Source organism: Eretmochelys imbricata, chromosome 2 (assembly GCF_965152235.1).
Source record: "Eretmochelys imbricata isolate rEreImb1 chromosome 2, rEreImb1.hap1, whole genome shotgun sequence".
Lineage (NCBI taxonomy): Eukaryota > Metazoa > Chordata > Testudines > Cheloniidae > Eretmochelys > Eretmochelys imbricata.
Window position 1 is genome coordinate 7,745,559 of NC_135573.1, and position 27,388 is coordinate 7,772,946.

Below are 27,388 nucleotides of genomic sequence, written 5' to 3' on the forward strand. Positions count from 1 at the left end.
AGGTAACAGTCTGCCTGGTCCTATTGCATTTGTCACATGGCCTAGAAGACTGACACATAATGGTTAAGTCAGACACCACCACCACCATCTCATTCATGAATCCATAGAGGGAAACCATCTAGAAACCTAGTTGCTACTCCACGGGGAAGTGGAATGACTATGAACCAGATTTACACAAGGCACACAACTGTGAATGCATCCTGGCTTAGCCAGAGATCATTGCATCAAGGAGCATGGTTGCTGAGTTCTGCATTTGTCAGAGGGAATCCTGCATTAAGACATTCATGAATAGGGAATAGCAGCCTAGCACAGAGAAGCAGCCTTCCCTTATAACCAAAGCAGTATAAAAATATCTAAAGAGAAAACGCCCTGATCATTCCGGTAAATGTGCAGTGGCTTACATGACCCATGTTCTCCAGGCTAGTACCTCCAATTCCATGTACTCTTTACACATGCCTCCAGGGAAATATTTATACACTCTACACCAGGGGTGGGCAAACTTTTTGGCCCGAGGGCCACATCGGGGTTCTGAGTATGGAGGGCCGGGTAGGGAAGGCTGTGCCTCCCCAAACAGCCTGGCCCCTGCCCCCTATCCACTCCCTCCCACTTCCCGCCCCCTGACTGCTCCCCTCAGAACCCCCAACCCATCCAACCCCCCTGCTCCTTGTCCCCTGAACACCCCCTCCCGGGACACAACCCCCCCACCGCTAACCACCTCCCCGGGGCCCCACCCCCTATCCAACCCCAGCTGCTCCCTGTCCCCTAACTGTCCCAACCCCTATCCACGCCTCCGCTCCCCGACAGTCCCCCTGGGATCCCACCCTCTATCCACCCCCACCCCACTCCCTGTCCCCTGACTGCCCTGACCCCTATCCACACCCTCACCCCCTGACAGGCCCCCCGGGACTCCCACGCCTATCCAACACCCCCATTCCCTGCCCCCCCCCCAGGACCCCCTGCCCCTTATCCAACCCCCTCCCCGCTCCCCGCCCCCTTACCATGATGCTCAGAGCACCAGGACTGGCAGCTGCGCCGCCCGGCCGGAGCCAACCACACCGCCGCGCTGCCCGGCAGGAGCTCGCAGCCCTGCTGCCCAGAGTGCTGGCAGCATGGCGAGCTGAGACTGTGGGGGAGGCGGGACAGCAGGGGAGGGCTCAGGATTTGAAATGTCTGAATGGCCACTGAATGGGAATTACTGAAAAGGGCAGGCTATTCCAACAAGAATACATTTTACATGGTTTGCATCAAGGGACCACTCCACTTCTAAGGCTTACTCTGATGCCAGGAATTGAGCCATCTGCTTATGCACACACTCCACATTACTTCCAGCCTCCAGTTCCTCAAGGATGGCCTCTCTATGAGATTGAAATCAATATCCAAGTCTCAGGTGGCAGTTTTCCCTCCTCTGCTGGCCTTATCCTATTAACCAACGTTAGTAGAGATGCCAGCTCAAGAGAGAGAGACATTTTGTCTCCCCTGTCAATTTCTCTTCTTTGAGAAAGGTATGTCCACTGCTCCATGCCACCCTACTCTCAGGGCTATGCTGGGTAACTGGGATATGCTGCATAAGTTGTTACCTTTGTCATGTCTTGGCTGAGTTTATGGAGCCAATTGTGACTCGATTATGTACATACCATCTGCAGAGAGAGAAGAACAAATTTATTGCTGGTGCAAGAAGGCACAGTGGCCAATGATGTCTATGGGAATAGTAAAAAGAACAGGAGGACTTGTGGCACCTCAGAGACTAACATTTATTAGAGCATAAGCTTTCGTGGGCTACAGCATGGGGCTACAGACTAACACAGCTGCTACTCTGAAACGTATGGGAATAGTGGCCATTTACTCCGGCTCTGGATTTGGCCCAGAGTATTGAACCTTATTTGAGGTTACATGTTAACAGTTTGTTCTTACTGTAGCTTTGGCAAAGGAAGTGAGCGGGATCTCACATAGCTACTTCATCCGTTAACAGTTTCAGCTGGTTCTCTCATGACCAATAAGAGGCCCCAACCCATTTGCAAGATGAAACGTGTGTGCCTTTCTCACAGAAGAGAAACTAACCGAGACACTAACATGTTTCTTTCAGTGTTTGTGTTAACATAGAAATGATCATTCAAAAGGATATCGCATATCCAAACGAATCACCGTCTCCAGGAAATTAGATGATGTGATATCTTTCATTCCAGAGCACTCCAAAGTGCTCTCTGTACGGTGGCCACAGTTGTCAAATGTGGCTGCCTCTCACATGCCTAATTTTCACACAGAGGTGCCCAAACTGGCAGGGGTGGTGTAGACGTGGCTCGATTTTATTACTGACAGTTTTAATTAGTGAAGACGATCTGAGATCAGCTGCTAACAGAGTTTTGTAATTGCTTGGTGGTGGTGGGTTGTGTTGAATTTTTTGGCTGTCTTAGAGCCTTTCATGCTCATTGCTAATAGAAATTAAGTGATAACAAGTGGCCAAGGCCTAGTTTGGAGGAATCCTTCCAAGTTAGGAGAATTTTTAATGAACAGTTTGAAATTGATCCATATTCTGTACCTTGCACTTGAAAAAAGTTAGTCTTTAAAAGGCTCCATGCACCACTTAACTCAGAAACTGGCAGAGGATGAAAGTACAACATACTGTGGGAAAAACTGCAAATTTCAGATTACTCTGTGAAGAGCGTAGGTGCTCGCGCGCTCTCTCTCTCTTTCATTACTTGACTTCTCATTATTTTTTACTAACCATTTAATATCAACCAATGGGCAGAATCCTGCCCTTTATTGCGTGGGTGCATTATGGGAAAGGGAGCTCAAGGGATCTCTTCCGCACCCCATCCCAAGCAGGAGTAAAGCAGAATGCAAACCTAATTTTCTCTTCACTGTATCAGCATCATGTAATGTGGGCTCCCACTCTGTGTTGGAAGGCTTAGCCCAGGCATGGCTGGGGAGCCTGTAGTTTAAGCACAATCCTTTAGCCTTCTCTGTGTGTCCCAAGACCTGATGGATTTCCACACAATGATGGTTATCTCCAGACTAGGAGATTTAGAAGCATTGCCTGTCCTCAAGGAGTTACACCTAGCTCTCCACTTACCATGTGTTGCAACGTAGTCTACGTGGCTTCAAGTCCTGTTAAGACTATTGACCCTCCAGTCAGTGTTTCCACAGGAGGGAATCATCTGGGCCATTATTTGGAAAGTACATTGAGATCTTAGAAAGAAAGGTGTCCTGTTGTAAATATATGATGTTGCTATTATTATTAACTAGAACTTCAAGCTAATTTGTAAAGTTCAGTTTCCTTCAAATGGCTTCCAACAGCAGTTGTCTGTTGCAGAGATCTTAGAATTTGAAGGAGCCCACTGGCCTTAAATATATTGTTATGATCTGAGTCCTCCATTTTTAATGAAACTCACAGCTATTAGAAGCAGACAGCTTGTGCTGACAGTCTTGCTTACCTTATTTAACCTTCTGCAGCCGTCCAGGAGTTTAGCCTCCAAGAAGAATATCTGAGAAGTACAAAATCTTTTTCCAACTCACTGACTTGATGGAGAGCATTTTATTGACATTATCTGCACTGTATCTTTAGGGAAAGGTACAGAGTCTATAAATGGAGAGGTTTGTGAAATTCATGTCCAGGAATCAAAGAAGAAAACAGCAAGGTAAAGTATTCTTGACAGGGCCACCTTCTATTTTCTGAACTGAAAAAATACTTTCTTTTTTATCAATGCAAATGACTGTATCTGGGAATTTTGACCAAGACCTAAATCAACCTCAACTAGTCTTTCACTGAAGTAGATTTTATCATGCAGAGCTCACTTATGTTCAGAACATTAGCTTGTGAAGGGACTTAATATAAAATCACAGTTCAGAGCAAACAGATTTTGCATGAGAAATAGCTTAGTTTACTTCATCCTTGCAAAATCAGGTACCAAATCCTGGAATCTTTAATTTACATCCTTCTTGCAGGAAAAGGGTGTCTTTTACAAGAGGAACTCAGTGTTACTGAGTGGACTGGACACTGGAGTTCTGGTTTCCATCACCAGGCTGTGCCACAATTTTCCCATGTGATCTTGGGCAAGTCACTTGATATCTCTGTGGCTCAGTTCCCTTTCCTCCTGCCCGTGGCTTGTTTTGTCTATTACACTGTACTGTCTTTGGGATCATCTCTTACCATGGCTTTGATATTTTTTCCTAGTCAAAACAAGTTTAGGTCAGATTTAGCTAGCACATGCTAGCTAAGCTTGACTGAAATCCAAACTTTTTGGCATTGTAGATACAGGGAAAGATCTTTAACTCAACTTTAGCTGGTCACATTCTAATCTAGGTAGGACCTCAAGAAGCCTAGGCTAGAACATGACCAATTAAAATCAAACTTAAGGTGTTACACTGCATCTCGACTAGGAAAAAGGCTGAATTTTGGTTGAGCCTAGCTATCAGTGTTAGAGAATGGATAGTTCACTGGTTCTTACTCGCCCACTGAACCGCCCTTAGGGGGATTAAAGTTGCATAGAAAATTTTACAAGCTTCAATTTTGACAAGTTCCTAAGGCATCGTCAATTTGGCAGGGCTTAGCCTGCCTATGGAAGAGTGGGCAAGAAATGTTCTCCCTTCGATGTCCTGAGATCTGGCAGATCCTGGAGCAACAAAGGATGGGGATATTGATACCATGAGAAATGCTGTTCACCTTCCTTTCAGTGGACCTGGGGATAAGAAGCATAGGGAATATTGCACAGAGATTCCATGTTTCTGGATATTTCAGATATGACGTGGAATTTTCATATGGTAACTTTGGAGGACACGTCCCATTCAAAGGAACTTGGGCTTCTAAATCAGTTAAGCTCTTTTGAAAATCTCACTCCAATATTCCAACTTCAGAGTCAAACTCAGTAGCTTTTTGAGATTCTCTCGCTACGGTCCATAATCCCTGATTCACTCCTCCTTCAGATGATGCTCACACTGAAGCCAATAGGAGTTTTGCCTGTCTAAAGAGTGAAGGCTTTGGCCTGTAATTATATCATTGAGCAGAGAAAGCATTAGTAACAGAATGTTGTCCCCGCCCCAAACCTCCCAGTTACTTGCTGAGGCTAGGTTCAGGGCAAATTGGCTAGAATTTCCTTCCCTTGCAGTCAGTCCTTGTTGACAAAAGAGCTTCTGATGTTAATTCTCCATTGCATTGATTTGTAGAATTACTCTGCTTTTCATACACTTGAATGTCTTAAGCACTGGCCAAATTTTCAGCTGATCTGTGTAGAAAATGATCGCATGACAAAGGGAGGAAGAAGAAATGTAATAACTATTGAGTAGAATATTTTCAGCCGTTGATCTGACATTGATTTAAGCCTTACAATGAAAATGGAAATGAAGAACTGAAAATGAATTTGCCTACATAAAACTCACTTTATATTAAATGGGTTAAGCAAAATCCAAGAGAAATATTTTATTTAATTTATCGTATTTATTTATTTAACCGAATAATTTTGATATTCCTGAATGATAGGGACTTACAGAGCTGGGTAGAGAATGGGTGAGGGCATTATGCAGGTTTACTGAGGCATATCCCCACAGATCAAGCTTTGAAGGTGGGCATCCCAGCTTGTCATTACTCTAAAATATGTTTTTTTTCTGAGCACACTGCTGAATCATTCAGAAAGGTTGGTTCCACACTGTGTAGCAGTTATGTGATTTGGATGGATATTCACCAGGAAATATACTGAGATTGTCCAGTCGTAATCTACAGATGGCTTCACTTCATCTCTTTGTTGTAGTAATTGGGGCCTCGTATGCCTACTTTAATTGTTAGCCTAACTGGTGAAAAGTGGGTAAAGGTTCATAGATGTGAGAAGGAGACAGGCGGCATTAATTTAAACAAAGCATCTACTGATAGCACTCAAGGAGTGTCATAAGATTATGACCGGTAAACAAGAGGAGAAGAGGATCAGAAATCAATGAACCAAAATTGGTATGTTGGAAATTAGGCCGAATTGGTGTACAAAATAATGAGAGAATTATTGCCTTTTTGGGGCCTGGAAAAAGAATCTTTGGGAGGGGAAAAAGGGGAACTTTTTATCATCACAATGGCTGAGGCAGATCGGATTGACAGCAGACCTTGATATTCCAGTGGGGACATTGACTATCATCACTGAACCAGTGAAGACCCCCAACCTGATATGTGTGAGATCCTGCTGTCTTCTCTTTCCACATATGCTCCTTTCTGTCCCCCTGCATCTGCCTCCTGTTCCACACCCCCCACCCCACACTCAGCTTTTCAGCTCATCCTGAAATCAGCTATATTGCATGGCACCGACACGAAAGGATTAGATGACCCATCCAGCTCTGCCCAGCCTAAGGAGGACTAGTGAAGAAGAGGGAACTGACCAGATCAACTAGACAATGTCCCTGACTGGGGAGGTGAGCCAGGGTCCAGAGCAACAGCTGTCGTGGTTATCATCATCCATGACTGCTCGGCTGCTCTATATCCTGAAAACATCAACAAAAATCTTATTGTCTCCATATTTGCTATCCTATCTCTTCCCTCCCTTCTGTGTCCGTCTATCTGTCTGTCTAAAACAAGAAAGTGACTATCATCCCCAACTCAGAACTGAACAGTATGAACCCCTTTCTTCTCCACCATTGACTGTTTCACTAAATAAGAGACTTCAGCCAATATTCAAAGTGGAACTTTGATAGGTATCGATTAGATTTGTTTTCATAACCAATCAGTTTCAGTTTCAATGCTCCTTACTTCATTTCAGTTCTTCTCCTTTTGTTTGTTTCAAATCAATCAATTTCTAACCTTTGTCAAGTATTTTATAGTGTGTTTTATAAGCTCCCGGAGATCTCCATGTATCAAATCCCAAACCTTGTGTAAAACTATTTAATGTAGGACACTTTTAGAGTCATGACACTTCAGGCCCTTTATTCCATCTAAAATAATACAACACACCTTCTTTACTCTGTGTATTATAGCCTTTCCCCCTATGATCTATTAGTATGCACCTTACAGTACAGCTAAGACTATGTGGTCTCTTATAAGACTATGCGTATCTATTATAAGGTTGTAAGCTCTTTAGGATGGGGACTATTTACAATTCTGTGTTTGTCCAGTATGTAGCACAGTGGGATCCCTTTCCTGGTTGTTCCCTTGGTATTACTATAAAAAATGCTTAATATTTTATTTCACAGCGCCCAAAAGTACCTTATACACCTTACAATACAGTTAAGACTATGTGGTCTCTGCACTAAAGAACATACAATTCAACCAATCCTCTCCCCACCCCAAAAGGCATGAGAATTATCACGCTGCAACTCCACCTTCTGTAAAAGCACAGTGTTTTCAAAAGTGCTCTATTTTTCAGGGGGGAGGGATAGCTCAGTGGTTAGAGCATTGGCCTGCTAAACCCAGGGTTGTGAGTTCAATCCTCGAGGGGGCCATTTAGGATCTGGGGCAAAAATTGGGGATTGGTCCCCCTTTGAGCAGGGGGCTGGACTAGATGACCTCCTAAAGTCCCTTCCAACCCTGATATTCTATGATTCTTCAGCTGGTCACACATGGAAATTTGTCTGCTTGTGTATTAACAGACTATTATTAGAGTATTCATTTACGTTATATTCATAATTGTTCCTTCACCTGAAGGGATCATTCACTGGTTCTGTGCATGAGGATCACAACACTTACCATTGTAATGCAGGCACTTCTGGTGTGGAACTCAGTATTTGTTTGTTAGTACACAGTTTAGGACAGGAAGAGAAGGAAACTGTATATTGGAACTACAGGAAGAAAACAAATGGGCAGATATTGCAGTCTGGCCAGGACACTGGGGTTAACTCCCCTAATCGTTCACAAAACAAAATAGGGATTTTTAATGAACACAGATGGTGAGGACTTTGATTTTCCATCATAGCCAAAAGACAGCACAGTGCCTGCTGACTCAATGCCAGACCACTGGTTTATTAGTGACACTGAAATAAGAGGCCCACATACTAAATTACCAGCACTGGGATAATGCGTGTAATGTGATTTGCAATAACTAGTCTTGGCAAAAGTCATGTGGCACTAAATAAAGTCAACTCATGCCTGTTAGAACCTATATTTTCTAGAAGGTCTCCCACTTAAGTTGTAACCAGATGAAAACAGGCATAGCTTGTGATCACCGCCTAGATCATATCTTCACAGTGATACAGCTACTGCGTATTTTGGGTCTGTTCTGATACAGACTGCTCCCAAACAATCTTGGAAGCAGATCTATAGCAATCTGTGATTTTACATGCCACTGAAGTGAAACTTTCAGGAAGAATCATCCCATGCATTTGCCTTTGTATAAGTCATTGGTTTTTTAATACATTTCACTTAAAATAAGTGTCAGATTTTGGGATAGTGAGCAGTTCTATTAAAGACGATTATGTCTGTGTGTTTTTCCTTGCTCCCATACAGTGTAATTTGCTGGGATTTCAATGCATCTTACTTACCCTGGCATCCGATTTCACGGATAACACTTAGGGGAAGGCCATTTATTTTATTTAATGATGTAATTACCCAGGTACCTTGTTTATTGCATTAGTGCCCACATCCACGTCAGCCTTGTCTTCAGGAGAATTAGTATCATTTGTCTCATTCGGGCTGTATAACTTTATGCCTCAATTATTCTGCACACTATCACATAAGTAACATTGCCAGGATCTCTATTAGATGGGGACACCAGACGACAGGGAAATTTAATACCCTGGCATTTTCAGCTGTGGAGCACTCGGTCCTGTTATTAATCAAGGCTTCAGGGACTTTTTCTCCTACAGATTAAAGATTTCAGAAAAAGGGAATCATGCAGGCTTTAAATACTGTATTTTTTAATTAGGGACAAACTCAGGAACATCACTTTGCATTACTTCTTCTATAGGTGTAATTTAAGAGCTGATTGGTAATGAGCCAGTTTGGGAAAATGCTCTCACCTCAGACCTCAGCAATCTGCTGTTAGAAAATGATCTTCTGCATGAGGGACACACATTTCTATCTTGCGCTGTGCTGTATAGCAAAGGAATTGTGGTGATTGTTTTTCCCCGAGGGTAACTGTGTCTTTAAGAAGGACAAGCCCAGTTACTCTACCTAGTGAGCAAAGTCAAGCTCACAGCATCCCTACTGATGACACAGGAGCAGTTATGTAGTAACTATGGTGTAAGGTGCAAACAATTGCTGAAGTTACAATACTTAGCGCTGTTAACCTGAAAGCACTGATACCGAATACTCTTTACAGCTGTCTGAAGAAGGGGCATATTAACTCTATTTTACTGATTGCACAGAGTGTTTAAATGACTTGTGCAAAATTACAGAGTCAAAATCTGGATTTGAAATCAGGAGTTACTAGCTAAAGATGCGTGGGAAGCGTTTTCCACAGCCAATGAAATTTTTTAAGATCTTGAAACATTTTACTATCCCATAGCCGGACAAAAAGGTCAAAATCTCAAAAATTTTTGCAAACTGGAAATCTGAAGAAAAAAAAAAGCTCAGGTCAATCAAAATGTTGCATTTCGATAATTTCAGAATACTTTTCTTCAATTTTGACTTTCATTGATAAAAAATATTTTTATTATAAATTCAGTTTTGAAACAAAGGAATTACTGCAAAGCAAATGAATTGAACCGTTTCATTCTGAAAAGGGGTTAAAAGCAGCCCTAGGGAGGCTACACAGGAGGCAGCCAATCTGCAAAGAGACTGCTTGTCCCTTCATATGATCTCCACATGACACAAACAGACAACCTCATTTCGACAACCACCAAAATTTTTAAAACTTTTGTTTGAAACGGGAAGTTTGTCAAAACTGACCCTTTCCTGCAAACAGTTTTGGTTTAAAAAAATTGGCGTTTTGCAACAAAGAAGTGTTGTCAGAAAATTCCCCACCAGCCCTAATCCTGTCATCCAGACCTGTAACTAGTTCACTGCAGTACATTGTCTCTTGCAGTAGATGTGAATGTTGTAGACTTTCCTATCTGCGATATTAGGTAAGTAGCACCCAGTGACACAATTGGGGCCTGGAGATCAGGGCAGAAGAGAAGAAACACGAATACAGCCACAGAGTATTGCTGCTCAGCGTGTGTACGCCCTGGCCAAACTGGGGGATGAGAGTCACTCAGGACCCCTAAGCTTGCCTGTGTCCAAACCATCACCATCGCCATTTCAGTAAGAATGCAGCACACAGCTGCTACCTTGGGCATCTAGCTGGTATTCTGGCAGGAGAATACTTACCAGTTGCTGGCTATTCTCTGGCTGTCCGCCCCAGGGAGGGTTGCCCTCCCGATTAAGGATTCACTCACAGAGCCTGCAAACATTCTTTGGAGTACGCTGGCTTCGGTGCCGCCTGGGATGACATGTTCAGAGAAATGCTATTTTGGACTTATACAGAGTTTTGTTCCCACCCAGTGCCTTATTCCCTGGTTGTAACTGCGGTGAATGACAAGGCCTGGCAGGGCAGGTAAAAGTCTACAGCCAAGGGGATGGACATAATGGACAGTTCAAGAGGATGGACATAATGGGTAAAAATATCTATATCCTCGCTTCCCTGCAAATGCATATTGTAAACCAGCGGGCATTGCTGTCCCAATACGCTTTTGTTAATTGGACAACTATGTCTAAGTTCATGGACCAATTACCTGAGGCTTCCAAGGAGGAATTTTGAGCCTGTGTAGCTGAGGGTTGTCTGGTGGCCAGGATATCTTTACAGTCGGCTTTGGGTGTGGCTGAGACATCGACCAGAGTTATGGCCTCAGTGATAATCCAGAGGGAGGTTTCTTGGCTGTAAAATTCTGGCATTGCATTCGATATGTAGCAGATTATTGAGGACCTGCCTGTCGATGGTTAAGTGCTTTTTTCAAGAAAAGACTGACGAAACTCTGCCCTTGTTTAAAGACTGTAGGGCCACCCTATGCTAGTTGCGGGTGTATACTAAAGCCATGCAGAGATGTCATTATGGTGCACAGCAGCAGCATCCACAGTATCAAGATAGTTAAGACCAAAGCAGACTGTGAAGAACTTCAAAAAGATCTCACAAAACTAAGTTACTGGGCAACAAAATGGCAAATGAAATGTAATGTGGATAAATGTAAAGTAATGCACATTGGAAAAAATAACCCCAACTATACATACAATATGATGGGGACTAATTTAGCTACAACTAATCAGGAAAGAGATCTTGGAGTCATCATGGATAGTTCTCTGAAGACGTCCACGCAGTGTGCAGCGGCAGTCAAAAAACCAAACAGGATGTTAGGAATCATTAAAAAAGGGATAGAGAATAAGACGGAGAATATCTTATTGCTCTTATATAAATCCATGGTACACCCACATCTTGAACACTGTGTACAGATGTGGTCCCCTCATGTCAAAAAAATATACTGGCATTAGAAGAGGTTCAGAAAAGGGCAACTAAAATGATTAGGGGGTTGGAATGGGTCCCAGATGAGGAGAGATTAAAGAACTAGGACTTTTCAGCTTGGAAAAGAGGAGACTAAGGGAGGGACATGATAGAGATATATAAAATCATGAGTGGTGTGGAGAAAGTGAATAAGGAAAAGTTATTTACTTGTTCCCATAATGTAAGTACTAGGGGCCACCAAATGAAATTAATGGTCAGCAGGTTTAAAACAAATAAAAAGAAGTTCTTCTTCACACAGTGCACAGTCAACCTGTGGAACTCCTTGCCTGAGGAGGATGTGAAGGGTAGGACTATAACAGGGTTTAAAAGAGAACTGGATAAATTCATGGAGGTTAAATCCATTAATGGTTATTAACCTGGGTGGGTAAGGAATGGTGTCCCTAGCCTCTGTTTGTCAGAGGTTGGAGATGGATGTCAGGAGAGAGATCACTTGAGCATTACCTGTTAGGTTCACTCCCTCTGGGGCACCTGGCATTGGCCACTGTCGACAGACAGGATACTAGGCTGGATGGACCCAGTATGGCCATTCTTATGTTCTTATGTTCACAGTACTGCCCACATCACCCCCTTTGGGAAGTCCTTCCTTCCCCTGAGGCAGTGTGACTACCCCAGAAAGGTTCATAGATCCCAGAGGCAGAGGCCTTCAAGTTCTGAGTTCAGCCAGTTGGCTCGTCTCTCTCCCCTTCCCCCAGCATCTACCAAATGCCCATTTTCACTTGTATGTCCAGGACAGAGACGCAGTTGTGACCTCTGTGTCCTTGCCCTCCCCTCACCCTTCAGGGACAGGCTGGCTCGCTTTCATGATGTTTGGGGTTCAGTTACCACTGCCCTCTGACTGTGCCACACTCTATGTCCCCACCCCACCCCTTGCAATCTACTGTCCAGCCACTTCCTTCAGTCGCTCCAGCACCCTCTATGCCCTTGCCTCAGGGCCTCAGTCTGCAGATCCCTGCAGCCTGCCAGGAGCTGCCTTTAGCTCTCTGGGTCTCTCCCTGAAGCACTGCTCTGCCCAGGGGGCTTGCTACCCTCCACCTGCAAGGCAGCCAGTCCTCCTCCCTTCTCAAGCTCCAGGGAGTAACTGACTCTGCTCTTTTCCACAGCCCTTTTTATATGGGCCAGCCCAGCCCTGATTGGCTGCCTCCCGCACAGCCTCCCTGGGGCTGCTTTTAACCCCTTTTCTGCCAGTGTAGGGCAGATGCCCCATCACAACAGGTCATCCTCAAACTGAAAGTCAACTGTGCCAAGCTCATCCTCATTGCCCCAGCATACCTGAGGCAATGTTGGTTCTCTGACCTTGCGTTATAGATTTGGCATCCCATATCTCTTCATCTTCACCCCAACCTCCTGACTCAGAATCGCGGTCAGATTTTTCATCCTGCACTCAGTTGGCTCCATCTCCCTGCCTGGCTGCTGTGTGGTAAATGAGGAGGACGAACAAGGTTCTCAGGCTGTCCAACAGGTTCCACTCACTAGTAGAAAGCCTTCTACCAGAATAGACTATCCGGAAGCAGTTATTGATGTGGTGGTTCAGTTCAGCTGAAGCTGGCTTGTTTCCAGGACACCTTGTTGTATCTTCAGTCATTGGACTGTGCACTTAGCTCACTGAAGGTGCATCTGGTGATGATTTCAGCGTTTCAGCCTCCCATTCATGGAAGATCAGTATTTTCCAATGCCATGATATCAAGGTTCTTGAAAGGAATCTGTCATCTCCATCCACCGGTATGAGAACCAATTCCTTTGTGGGACCTTAATATGGTTTTAGTAGCTCTGATGTGTCCTCCTTTCCTACTTTTGTGTATACTGTTGTGGCCTGCGGTATTGTCAACACCACGCAGTCAAGAATCAAGAGTAAGGCCTCCAAAAATCATGAGATTTTTAGTAATGCATTTTAGATTATTTTTTTATTTGCCTTCTGATTTCTGAGTCTCTAGGTTACACACGGGTCATGTTTGGGTCATGTTTTCAGAAGGGATATTTTGACTCCACAAGCTGGGGCTTAAAGAAAATCAGACATCACTCCCAACTCCCAAATCAGATAACACTCCCAATAAAAGCAGGAGAGTTGGGAACACAGGATCTGGAGGAACGAGCCAATGAGTGAGAGACAGAAGGATGTGAGTTCAAATCCCACCTCTACCCCGACTTGATGTGTGGCCTTAGACAAGTCATTTCTGTTCTCTCTTGCAGCTTCTCGTTCTGTATTAAGGGGATAACATTATTTAGATGTGTCATGAGGACTAATTACTTAATTATTGCAAAGTGCTTCAATATGTAAAGTGCTGTGGAAATGCTGAGGATTACTGTTATTATCTTGGAGATAATGAAGATTTTAGTTATTGTGAATATTTTTTTTTAAAATAGCTGCATGGCCAAATGTCTATAAGAAGCTGTCATTTATAAAGTAGGTTTTGTGAAGGGATTTCAAAGGAGAGAGGATCATGGGAGTTTTAAGTGCTAGAGGGTAGAACTGACCAGGGAAGAAGGCATGATGCTCTACTGCAGGGGTGGGGAAACCTTTCGGCCTGAGGGCCACATCGGGGTATGGAAATTGTACGGCAGGCTAAGAATGCTCACAAAATTGGGGGTAGGTGTGTGGGAGGGGGTGAGGGCTCTGGCTGGGGGCGTGGGCTCTGGGGTGGGGCCAGAAATGAGGAGTTCAGAGTGTGGAAGGGGGCTCCAGGTTGGGGTGCAGGGGAGGTGAGGACTCTGGGGTGGGGCTGGGGATGAGGGGTTTGGGGTGCAGGAAGAGGCTCCAGGTTTGGACCGAAGGGTTTATAGGGTGGGAGGGGGATCAGGGCTGGTTAGGGTATGGGGGAGGGGTGTGAGGGCTCTGGCTGGAGGTGCAGGCTCTGGGGTGGGGCTGGGAATGAGGGGTTTGGGGTACAAGAGGGGGTCCTGGGTTGGGATTGAGGGATTCAGAGGGCGAGAGGGGGATCAGGGCTGTGGCAGGGGATTGGGGCGTGGGGGGGCCTCGGGGGTGCAGGCTCTGGGCGGTGCTTACTGCAAGCAGCTCCCAGAAGCATGTCCCCCCGCCAGCTCCAAGGCGCAGCCAGGTGGCTGCGCGCTGTCATGTCCGCAGGGGCCATCCCTGCAGCTCCTATTGGCCGGGAACTCCAGCTAATGGGAGCTGCGGGGGCGGTGCCTGCAGACAGGGTGGCATCTGTGGAGGGGGCAATGCGCAGCCATTCCTCAACGTACTACGTAGGAGCCGGAGCGGGGTCATGCCGGCTACTTCCTGGGAGCCCCCGACCCAGCTCTCTGGCTGGAGCGGGGCAAAGCCCCGATTCCTCTCCCCGGCGGGAGCTCAGGGCCAGATTAAATGGTCTGATGGGCTGGATGTGGCCCACGGATGTCGTTTGCCCTCCCCTGCTGTAGTGACTGGGGCACTAGACCGGAAAGACTGGGCCTGGTTCTGTCTCTGCTGCGTAACCTTGGGCAAATGTTTGTGCCTCTCCTTCCCTTTCCATTTGTTCTCTGTCTTGCCAGCACAGACCATGAACCCTTCAGAGCAGGGCGAGTATCTTATAATCTGTACAGTGCCCGAAACAATGGAGCCCTGATCTCAGGTGAAGCCTCTGGGTACCACTACAATAAGAAGGTACAGAGATGAGAGCAGGAGTAAGTAATACATAAAAGTGGTCCTGGCCTGCAAAGTTCAGATGTGAACCAGGGTAACTTTAATCCTAAACTGGAAAGGATTCAGATCTGGGGTTTTCATTTCACCCTGAGAAGGGGACCTTCGTGGTGAGATTTGAATATGAGACTTGAATAATGAATACAGATGTCCCCATGATACAGCGTTGTTTGGCTCTGGGCTTGGTGTATGTGGAAAGTGCATGGGGATGCTTGATGAGATTTGATTTGTCCCTCCTATGTTCCTCTGCCGTTCTCATCTTTCTGGTGCACTTCTCTGTGATATTTCTAATAGAATTCAGTGCTTGACCTGTTAGACCCATGGCTATCTTCCTCCTCCTCTCTCACACGCCCAGGCAGAAAATTGCTGACGAGGCTTAGAGTTAGATAAACCGGCTCAAGAGGGTGTGTGGAAGGAAATTAACTTAAGCTGACAGCCTGAAATCCTTCTGCCTGCCTTTCCCTCCAGATAGCCATTCAGTGCACCAGTACAAGTTGCATGTGTAACAACTTTTACATGAAGGCATTTGTGCTGCTAAATTCCTCCCATCATCCCTTGAGCTCTTTACCTCTGAAACTGGATTTGCTGCAGCTTCCATTTCTCCAGACCTCTCTTCTCCCAAAGCAACCTGACTCTCATGCTGTCCGCGCCCATTCAGGGACCTGTCAAATGGTGACAGCACGATCTACAGGCAGCTTCCGAGGAGGAGACTAAGCTTATAAGTGCCTTAGAATTTCACATGGAGACGGGTTTTTCTTTGTCATAAGAGCTGACGGCACCTTTTTATAATCAAAATGCAAACTCCCTTCCCCTGCTCCGGAATACAATTGAGAGTGACGGAATTCATTGCCGAATGGAGACTGACGAAGGACTTAAAAAAGAACCATAGATCAAGAGAGGAAGGCTGTGAGTGTGCAGATAGTGGGCAAAAAGCTTAAAAACTTCAATCTCTTCCATGCCGCTGAAAATTACCAATCTTCTTATCTCGGCAAAACCTCATTATGCAAATAGTTGTCAAGTGGAACACTCAAATTGGCAAAATTTCTTTAATGTAGCGTTTCCCCCCCTCCTCCCCAAAAAAAGTCTGCTTTACTCCTGCAATAAGTAAATGATTGATCACTCTTGCTGTTTCAGAACAGCATGAACTGAAAAATGGTGTGGTAATGCTCTGTACAGCACATGCTACATTTAAACAGGAGAGGGAGATGGCTCCATGTTCAGAACGTGGCCTGTCACTGAGAAGTGGTCAAGTTGGTTTATTTTCCTCCACTCGATTGCTGATTCTAATAGTGGGTGGAGGGGGGGGGAATATGTGGGTGGACTGGGATTTTCAGGGACCAAATTGCTCAGCCCTCCCTCTCTCACCTCCCGGATACCTCCAGCCTCTCTCACCTCCCGGATACCTCCAGCCATTTCCAAGTGAAATATAGAGCCTGTGCGTTGTGTGAAGGAGTACTTCCTTTTCTTTGTGGTAAACCTGCTGCCTATTAATTTCATCCGGTGAGCTCTGGTTCTTGTGTTATGGGAAGTGGTCAATAATACTTCCTTAGTCACTTTATTAACACCATTCATGACTTTATAGACCTCAACCATATCCCCCCTGAAGAAGTGGGGGTTTTACCCAGGAAAGCTTTTGCCCAAATAAATCTGTTAGTCTTTAAGGTGCCACCAGACTCCTTGTTTTTGTGGATACAGACTAACACAGCTACCCCCTGATACATATCCCCCCTTAGTCATCTCTTTTCTAAACTGAACAGTCCCAGTCTTTTAAATATCTCTTCACCTGGAAGCTGTTCCAGACCCTTAATCACTTTTGTTGCCCTTCTCTGTACCTTTTCAAATTCTAATATACATATTTTTGAGATGGGGCAACCAGAACTGCATGCAGTATTCAAGGTGTAGGTATACCATGGATTTATTTAGTGGCATTATGATATTTACTGTCTTATTATCTATCCCTTTCCTAATGGTTCCCAATATGCTGTTAGTTTTTTTGACTGCCGCTGCACATTGAGCAGATATTTTCAGAGAACGATCCACAAGGACTCCAAGACCTCTTTCTTGGGTGGTAACAGTTAATTTAGACCCCATAATTTTGAACATACAGTTTTCCAATGTGCATTACTTTGCATTTATCAACATCGTACTTCATCTGCCATTTTGTTGCCCAGTCTTCCGGTTTTGTAGGTTCCCTTTGTAACTCTTCGCAGTCTGCTTTGGACTTAACTATTTTGAGTAATTTTGTATCATCTGCAAACTTTGCCACCTCACTGTTTGTCCCTTTTTCCAGATCATTTATAAATATGTTGCACAGCACTGGGTCCAGCACAGATCTTTTGGGGCACCACTATTTACCTCTCTCCATTCTGTAAACTGACAATTTATCCCTACCCGTTGTTTCCTATCGTTTAACCAGTTACTGATCCATGAAAGGACCTTCTCTCTGATCCCATGACAGCTTACTTTGCTTAAGAGCCCTTGGTGATGGACCTTGTCAAAAGCTTTCTGAAAGTCTGAGTACGCTAAATTGACTGGATCACCCTTGTCCATGTGTTTATTGACACCCTCAAAGAATTCTAATAGATTAGTATGTGATGATTTAACTTTACAAAAGCTGTAGTTCTGCAATTTCACATTTGAGTTCCTTCAGTACTCTTGGGTGAATACCATCCGGTCCTGGTTACTTATTACTCTTTGATTTATCAATTTTGTTCCCAAAATCCTCTTTTGACTCCTCAATCTGGGACAGTTCCTCAGATTTGTCACCTAAAGAGAATGCCTCAGGTGTGGGAATCTCCCTCTCATCTTCTGCAGTGAAGATTGATGCAAATAATTCATGTAGCTTCTCCACAACAGCCTTGTTTTTCCTGAGTGTTCCTTTAGCAACTTGATCATCCAGTGACCCACTGATTGTCTGGCAGGCTTCCTGCTCCTGATACACTTAAAACATTTTTTGCTGTTAGCTTTTATGTCTTTTGCTAGTTACTCTTTACATTCTTTTTTAGCCTGCCTAATTGTACTTTTATACTTAACTTGCCAGCGTTTATGTTCCTTTCTATTTTCCCTCAGTAGGATTTGACTTCCAATTGTTGAAGGAAGCATTTTCACCTCTAACTGCCTCTTTTATTCTGTGCCATTTTTTTTTTGGTTCTGAATCTGAGCCTCTTTTATGATGATTTTTAAAAGTTTCCATACAGCTTGCAGGCATGTCACTTGTGTGACTGTACATTTTAAATTCTGTTTAACTAGCTTCCACATTTTTTGTAGTCCCCCTTTCTGAAATTAAATGCCACTGTGGTGGGCTTCTTTCATATTTCCCCCCCCCAATAAGGATGATAAATTTAATTACATTATGGTCACTATTGCCAAGCAGTTCAGCTATATTAACCTCTTGGACCAGATCCCGTGCGCCACTTAGAACTAAGTCAAGCATTGCCTCTCCCCTCATAGGTTCCAGGACTAGCTTCTCCAAGAAGCAGGCATTATTGGTTTCTAGAAGTTTTATCTCTGCATCCTGCCTTGGGGTGACATGTACCCAGTCAATATGGGGATAGTTGAAATCCTCCATTATTTTGGGCTTTTCTGTTTTTGTAGCTTGTCTAATCTCCTTGAGTATTTCACTGTCACCATCTTGGTCAAGTGGTTGGTAAGATATTCTTGCTGCATCCTTCTCTCCAATGTCCTTTTGTCCAATAGGGGCGCTCCCTCTTCAGGTATCTCCTCCGCCCAGAGGCATAACATTCCCCACACTCAGACACCACCTCTTGATCCTGGTGCCTAGCTTCTTCTCTCTCACTGCAGCGTCTACGGGCCCTCTCTCGAAGCCCCTTAAGCAGATAAAGCTGCTGCTCAACTAGCCAGGCCACACAGACCCTCAAGTACTCTAACACCATTTTCTCCACCTCCACTGTCTCTCAGCAGGCAATAGTCCCCACAGTCTTCTATCTGCTCCTTGTATCAGGAGTGACCGTGTGCATGCATTCTTCACCACATGTAAAGGGGCATTTGTGACTCACCACCACGGTGCCTCCTGCTGGCTGTCCTGGGAATTAGCTCAGGGTTTGCTAGTATGCCCTTTGGGTGGTGTCTTGCCCATCGTCTTGTCTGTCTCCACCTCCAGAACCATCACTCCCCGGACCGCGTCATCCTCTTCTGGACACAGTCCTCCTGCCGTGTCCCAGTCAGTCCTTTCCCCCCTTCCGGGGTACCGACAGTCCTCAGTCCAACCACTTGCCTCAGAGGCAAACTGCAGTCCCAATTCTAGCTGCTCGTTGCAGTGGCAAACTGCAATCCATTCACCAGCCACTCCCCTCAGTAGCAAGTGGGGGCAAGGAAAGGGGGGGGACCCAGGCCTGTCTGCTACTCCGGCTCCTGATCCAGGGACCCAATAGCTGGCAGCCAGGTACTGCCCCTCCTCCAACTCTGCCATCTCCTTCCCTGGGCCACTTCTCCACAGCCCCAGCACCTCTCCTCTATCCTTGTATCAGGGCCTCAGTCTGGCAGCCATCAGCCTGGAGCTTTCTCCTACTCTGCTGACCCTGCCCAGCACTGCTCTGTCCATGGTGCTCCTCCCTCAACCTTCAGGGAGTGACTGCCTCTGCTTTGCTCAGCAGCCCCTTCTTATATGGGCCAGCCTGCTCCTAATTGGCTGTTCCAGTAAAGCTTCTCCTGATTGGCTGGCACTATAAGCCTTTTCCTCATTGGCTGCCTCCCGTGCAGCCTCCCTAGGGTGGCTTTAACCCCTTTCCTACCAGTGAGGAGCAGCCGCCCCATCACACAAGCACTTATAAAATTTGTCATTATTTAGTTGTCTGCCTTTAAGTGATGTAATTGAATGGGACTCTTTTATTCCTGTGTTTCTCTTCAGCTCCTACCTGTACTTTATCAACTTCTATGTTCTCCTCTTTTCTAAGATGTAGATTCCCTATTAATAGATCCTCCCCTAAGGGATATCTCTGAACGAATTGTGTGCTCCTCCAGACCTGTCAGCTTTTCCCTAGCCCTAAGTTTCAAAACTCCTCTACAAACTTTTTAATATTACATGCCAGCAATCTGGTTCCATTTCGGTTTAGGTGGAGTCCATGCTTCCTGCACAGGTTGCTCCTTTCCCAGAAGGTTCACCATTTTCGAATAAACTTAAAACCATCCTCCCTGCACCACCGTCTCATCCACATACTGAGATCATGCAGTTCTGCCTGTCTAACTGGCCCTACATGTGAAACTGGAAGCATTTCAGAGAATGCTACCATGGAGGTCATGGCCTTTAATCTCTTACTTAGCAGCCTAAATTTGGCCTTCAGGACCATTCTCCTCCTTTCCCTATGTCATTGGTATCTACATGTACCACGGCCAACAGCTCCTCCCCAGCACTGCACATAAGTCTGTCTAGATGTTGAGAGATCTGCAATCTTTGCACCCAGCAGGCAGTTCACCATGCAGCTTTCCTGGTTATCACAAACCCAGCTATCTATATTTCTAATAATTGAATCCCCCATTACTATTACCTATCTCTTCCTAATAACTGGAGTCCCTTTCCCTGGAGGGATATCCTCAGTGTGAGAAGACACCATGACATCATCTGGAAGGAGGGTCCCAACTATGAGATCGTTTCCTTCCACTCCAGTTCTCCTTCCCCAAGACTTTCATCCTCGTGAACAGCACAGGGGCTGTCAGACTGGGAGCAGGACTGCTCTGCTGTGTCCCAGAAAGTCTCCTCTATGTTCTTCTCTGCCTCCCTTAGCTTCTTCAGTTCAGCCTCTCTGGTCTCAAGAGCCTGTATTTGGTCTCTGAGGACCATGAGCTACTAGCACTGAATGCACATATATGCCATCTGCCCACAAGGCAGGTAATCATACATACTGCATTCAGTGCAATAAACTGGATAGCCCCCGCTCTGCTTCTGGATTTCTGGGCTCGAAGGAACCATTAAGATCATCTCCTCTGACCCTGCATAACAAACCATAGAATTTTACTCAGTGATTCCTGAATCAAGACCACTGCTTCTGGATGAGCTAGAGTGGATCTCTTAGACATCCACTCTTGATTTCAAAGCTTCAAGTGACAGAAAATCCACCACATCCCTAGGAAGGCTCTTCCAGTGGTTATTTACCCCCATTGTTAAAAATGTTCATCTTATTTCTAGTCTGAATTTCTCTAGTTTAAACCTCCACCCATTGTTCTCCCTTGCTCTGCTAGATTAAAAAAAACCTTCTGCTATCAGAAATCTTCACCCCATGTGGGTCATAAGAACATAAGAATGGCCCTACTGAGTCAGACCAAGGGTCCATCTAGCCCAGTATCCTGTCCTCTGACAGTGGCTAGTGCCAGGTGCCCTAGAGGGAATGAACAGAACAGGTAATCATCAAGTGATTATCAGAACAGGTAATCATCAAGGTCCTTATAAATGGTGATCAAGTTACCTCTCAATCTCTCTTTGATAAATTAATGAGATTGAGTTTCATGTCTCACGGTAAATCATGTGTTCCAGAATGTGACTCATTCTTCTGGTTCTCTTCTGAACACTTTCTTGTTTGTCAACATTCTTTCTGAAGTGTGGACACCAGGACTGGACACTTTATTGCACAACATCACTGGAATCACTCCTGATATACACCAGTATACGTGAGAAGATCATGTGATGTGTGATTCTGAAATAAGAGAAAGAGTAACTATTGTTTGAGCCTTTTGCTTTTCATATTCTTCTTAGTAATTTGTTTGCGGAGCTAATTTCTAGGCCCTGATCCTCATGGTGCTCCACTGACATCAAGGGGTCTGCTAATGTGGGGCCTTAGCCCTGGAACTTGCAACTTGTTCCAGGTGAACATATCACTGTGTCCACACAGATCCCTACCAAACTCAGTGGGACTCTCTGTGGGTGCAGCAGTCTGGCCACAACACAGCAGATTGTGGGATCAGGATCCTAATTTGATGAGCCTCAGGAAAAAGCAATATGGAAATAGCCCCCTTTATTATAGGGCTAATGAATACTTCCTGTAAGCCTAATTCCTCAGAAGAGGCGTTCCTGGTGGTTTACTCAAAGCTGTCATTTCCCCCTTCCCCCCCCCCCCAGTGGAATATATGTTTTTTTTTAAATTATAGCATTTGTCATCCACTTAGAAAATATGGGATTTTAGACAACATTACTTAGGAAATAAATACACTTCATACAGATCGATCTAAATTGCATATCTGAATAATTTATCTGAAATGCAATCTAAGTATGTACAAATAGATTTATCTAAAATGCCTCATTTTATGCATACATTTACATGGAAAATATAATTTTAATAATTCCATTCGGAAATGATGAGGCTTTTATTCAGGACAAGCACAACATCTGAGCAATCTATATAGTCGCTCCTCCTCTCAGAAACACTCAGAACCCTCTCCCACACCATGTGCCCTTTTCCTTCCCTTTCTAGCTTTAAAGGTGGGGCGCTATTTCTTTGAACTTACATAGTGTCATTAATCTTAGAATCCTAAAGCACTTTCCAATCATTATAATAAAGCTTCTATGATTCTGTGATTCACAAGACTTTCTCTATGAAGTAAGATGGTATGTCAGTTTTACAGGTGAGAAAGCTAAGGTGCAGAGAGGTTGACTGATGTGCCCAAGGTCACACTCTGACCTACTGGCAGAGCCGGGGATAGAATGCAGGAGTCCTCCTTCTCTGATCTCACCAGTAGACTGCACTCCCATCACTTCAGACAGGACCCAGCATCTTCAAAGCTGCATTACTTTAAACATGCCCAGCTGAAATTTCTGTGACTGCTCGTCAAGCACACAGCAGGGTGTGAGTGTGTGAGTGTGTGATGAGTTGCCTCTGAGCCTGAGCCTACTAAGCCTGATGAGTCACATTTCCTGCTCAGGGATGACTTAGGCCCAGCAGTACCTCAGGCTTAGGCAGGTTCAGAGGTAACTCATCACAGCTTGATCCTATAATTAACCCTCTAATACAGTGGTCCCCAACCTTTCTTGTGGGAATAGCATATTGCTGTTCCCTGAAGACTGTGGCAGGCGCCAGACACCCCACCGCCGAAATGCCGCAATAAGCATTGGGGACCCCTGCTAATACGTAAGATTGGCCTTTCATTGATGTACTTGTAGGTTTCCAGTTCAAATCTGGTCAAGGGCAGTTAAACAGGCATTATTGTGTGATGGCTGTTAGGTTTTGAGCTACATTAGGTGAGTTGCTGGGGAACAGTTCTGAGTGAACAGGGGGTTCATTTTCGTTCCTAGTGGGCAGCTCTTAGTGCTGCCACCAATAACATTAACATTGTTTTTGGTAATCATAGCAAAGGCTAAGCCTTGAATGGACCACAGAGACAGAACTTCTCGTTTCCCCTACAGGTGGTCCTTCAGATCAGGGTTGGAATGCAGGACTAGAGGGTGGCACGGGGAAGCTGGCACGGATGCAGCCCATGTTCTATTTCTTCTTTGGGTGTCAATCCAGCACCTTTACCCAACAGCAGAGTTACACAAGAAGGAGTTAGTGCCCTTCTTGAGTATAGGAGCAAAGAAATCTCTAAAGATTTTGAATCCATTAGTTTAAAGTACAATAAACTAATCATAAGGAAAAGATTGAAGATCCTGAAACCAACGAGAGCACTGAACTGGAAGCAGAACTGGTTTCTTTATCCACAAACCTCATTTCCAGCTTCTGTTGACTCATTGCAGTTCTGAGCAGACAATTGGGACCGATGCCTGAGCCCAGCTAATGAGAACAACAGAGGGACTGCAAAACTCAGTAAGCATGCTAGTTACACATTCATCAACTCAGATACCTTAAATATCCAGAGGTATACAGGCTACCAAGTAGGCTGTGATTTCGTCAGCTCTCACAAGTTAAGCAGGGCTAGTTGAATTTGGATGGGAGACCTCCAGAGACATTCCCAAGAGCTTCAGGAGTTAGTGCTAATGATTTAGTAAGCTTCCCTGGGAATCAGGACCCCACTTGAGATTAGAAGGCTGCTGTAAAGTGCTGTCATTTGGATGTGAAATAACACTGAGAGACACCTCTTATTGGTAAAAATATAATGGATCCTTTCTTTTAGAAGCTACTTCTTGTCAGCTTTCCAGACAAAAAGGTCTAGAGATGCATCTAAATATTTAGATGGTTATCTAAGCTGAACCTCTGAAACTGTTGTAGTTTTTCCATTAAGAATTATTATTTCTGGTAAGGGATTAAGCTGTGGGAGCAGATGAACTCTGACGAAATAAAGATCCTGCTTTTATGCAAATATGCCTAGGAGTCAAAATAACACAAAAATACCCCAATATCTATTTAACATCATTTTTGCTAAATACAATGTTTTACAAAGACTTCTTTTTTAGGAGGCATCATGTGTATCTTTTTTAAGACAGGAAGAATAAAGCAGGGAAGTAAAAGCAACAGGTACACCAGCCTGCCATCTGGGTCATTATCTGAGCTTCATTTAAACAAACAAAAAAAATTCAGAAGATCTTTGCATGAAAAGAATGAAAATCAGCAAGAGAGAAAGAAACAAGATTGATGAATTAGTGCCTAGAATAAAGATGCTCAATGGAAATCACGCTTTTCTACCTTTGGCATCAGTGCCAGTGAAAGAGCCAAAGCTTTAAGGATGGCAGCCCTTTGTATCATTCCCATAGCCTCTAAATTGTTGGAAGCAGGAGGGACCAGATGTTAGAGGATGGCTGGAAACCAAAAGAGGTCCAGGAGTTTCCTTCCCCTTTGAGCTATCTTGACATCAACTAACAATTTGCTTCACGCTGCCATGGCTGAAACAGGCTCCCTTGATTTACATGTTTCATGATGTTTCATTACTAGATGTGCTATATATATAGATATTTTGCTGACTATTTTCAACATATTTAGTGACTTTTGTGCTCATGCAAGGTGTCGGGTTGAGGGCCCTGGACAATGAAGACTCCTGTTTACAACTGGAACCAATAATGTATAAGCAAAGGCAGAGCTAGCCTCTCTTCACTGCCAATGTGATTCAATCCACACACCACCTCTAAGGAGGGGAGAGTAGTTCAATATCCATGGCTCATTTGGTGCTTGGCCTCTCTACCGCTAACAGTTGTGGTGGTTTTGAGATGTGAACATCTGACTTTTTTTAAATGCCTAGTGCTTTGTGTTTTGCTGTTATAACTCATTTTTGGAACAAAAATATTGCTGACACAATATTGATGGCTGTCATGTAAATTGGACACCTCCAGTCTTACGCTGTAGGCACTTCACTTCACAATAATCAACATGCAATATTCAGTGAGAAAGTTAACAATCTGGCAAACCAATGGATGGTCTACATGCTATGGTACTAGTTTCAGACTCAAAAGACCTAGTTTTAATTTCCTGCTCCACCACAAACTTCCTGTGTGACCTTGGGCAAATCACTTTGGTTTCAATGGGAGTTAGGTGCCTAAATAACTTTGAGGATCTGGGCCTTAGTCTCTCCGTACCTCAGTTGCCCCATCTGTCCAATGGGTTTGAGAGCAGTGCCCTGCCTCAGAGGGGTGTTGTAGGATAAATGTATTCAACTGTGAGGTGCATAGATTCTACGATAATGGGGCTATATAAGTACCTTAACTAGACCGACTCAAATATTAACACAAGTCCATGACTATCCTAATGACAATGAACCTGAATCAAACCCCCTATATTATGTCCATCACCGACCTCCTCCCCAGATCCCCAGCAAAAGAGGTGAGCTTTGCCATGCAGGTTAAGAAATCTGGGCTCTGGTTGATCAATATCATCTGCATCGCTATAATTTAAGTCTTCGTAGAGTACTATGAGAAGAAGATTGTGCCATACGTCATTTGAAAGTTATTTTTCCCTGGATCCAAAGCCTTAAATCTGATCTATGACCTTGATGTCTCAAGGTATTAATGGTACAATATAATACAACTTCTTTGTATTTTGCATTTCATCCAAGCTGTATGCCAAAATGCTTTATAACTTTCAGGTGAAAACCTGAGTGCATGATTTGGCCACAGAAAATACGTAACAGCCAGAAGAGAGCGAAATGATAGGGTGGTTATACTTCTCTTTAAATCTAGTCATATGGTGTAGCATAAACCCTCCAATCTAGTTGTAGGCAGAGGGTGAATGAGTGAGTTTCCTGTTGAGGAAGAACTTGCTGATGTCACAATTCCTGAGGTAGCTGCACCTCAGACCCCTTCATGATCTCTTTGAGGGCTTCTCACTTAGCTCTTAGGCCTCTAGCCGTCACCTGGCTAGGAGTGGAATCCTGCAGCTATCTCTAAACTAAGAATGTAGGCAGTAATTCACTGTGATCACCCTAGCAAGTCTGACTTTAGTTCAGCATCTGCAGTCCTGTTCTCTCTGGGGCATTCACAGGATTACCCAGTGACTTGTCAGCCTTTAAAAAGCAAAGTAGTATTTATTCAGAACAAAAGCATGACAGAGTAAACATAGCTTAAAAGCAATAAATAACTTCCATGCACAACTTAGCTTACCATACAGTCATCCATCTTCACATGGAGACGATAATAGGACCAAAATACTGTAAATCTTTTCTGCAGCGTCTTCCCCTCTGGGTCACAGGGTCATGCCAGTTCTCCCGTAACTATCCCATTGAGCATGAACACAATTCCCAGTCCATATTGATGTAACATTTGTAAAGCTGATATTACAGTCTTTGGACATTCCATCTGTCCATAATATCTGTCACAACTCACAGTAGTTATAGAATGCAGACTCTCAAGTGACAAAGAGCCACCTCCTATCACTTCACACATCTCTTGAAAAGCATCATGAGTTATTGGCCTCAAAGGGATAACTGGGTGAAATTAGGATTTGGATTATATGTGACATTATGTTGATTAGGATGGATTACCAGCAAGGATCTCTGCATTGTGACACAGACTGTACTGATTTACCTCGGAACAGCAACAGACGACTTCCCAAGGTCTGTACTACATAAAGTTAGTAAAGCCAAAGAAGCATTGAGACTAGTGGACTGGGAGGAGGGGGGTAATTAAACAGCAGGTAACAATGATTTGGAAAGGAGAAAGGAGTGACCGGGTCACTGAAAAGAAATAAGCACATCAGTTACAAAATAAGCACATCAGTTACATTTGCCCCTCAGTGTTGATAGCTAAATCAGAGTTATCATGGAGAGAGGATATAATAAGATGCTTCCTTTTGTCTTCCCCGAAATCCAGCTTCTGCAATTGAATGTGGTAGGAAAACACCTTCACAGCTGGAATTTGTGCGCTAACATTTCTTGAGTACAATTTGGTTCAGTTGCCTGACCTATATTTCTTGGCAGAGAGAGCCATATTCTTTCTCAGCTCAATTGTCTGATTTCCATCAGAAGTTTGCTGCTGAGCACTGTGGCCACCTAG

General features: G+C 44.3%; 1 protein-coding gene across 1 annotated transcript in view; it reads left to right on the forward strand.

Annotated features, from left to right (window-relative positions):
• TSNARE1 (t-SNARE domain containing 1) overlaps window positions 1–27,388 on the forward strand; it is a 710,453-nt gene that overhangs the window by 581,959 nt on the left and 101,106 nt on the right. The window lies entirely within an intron of this gene.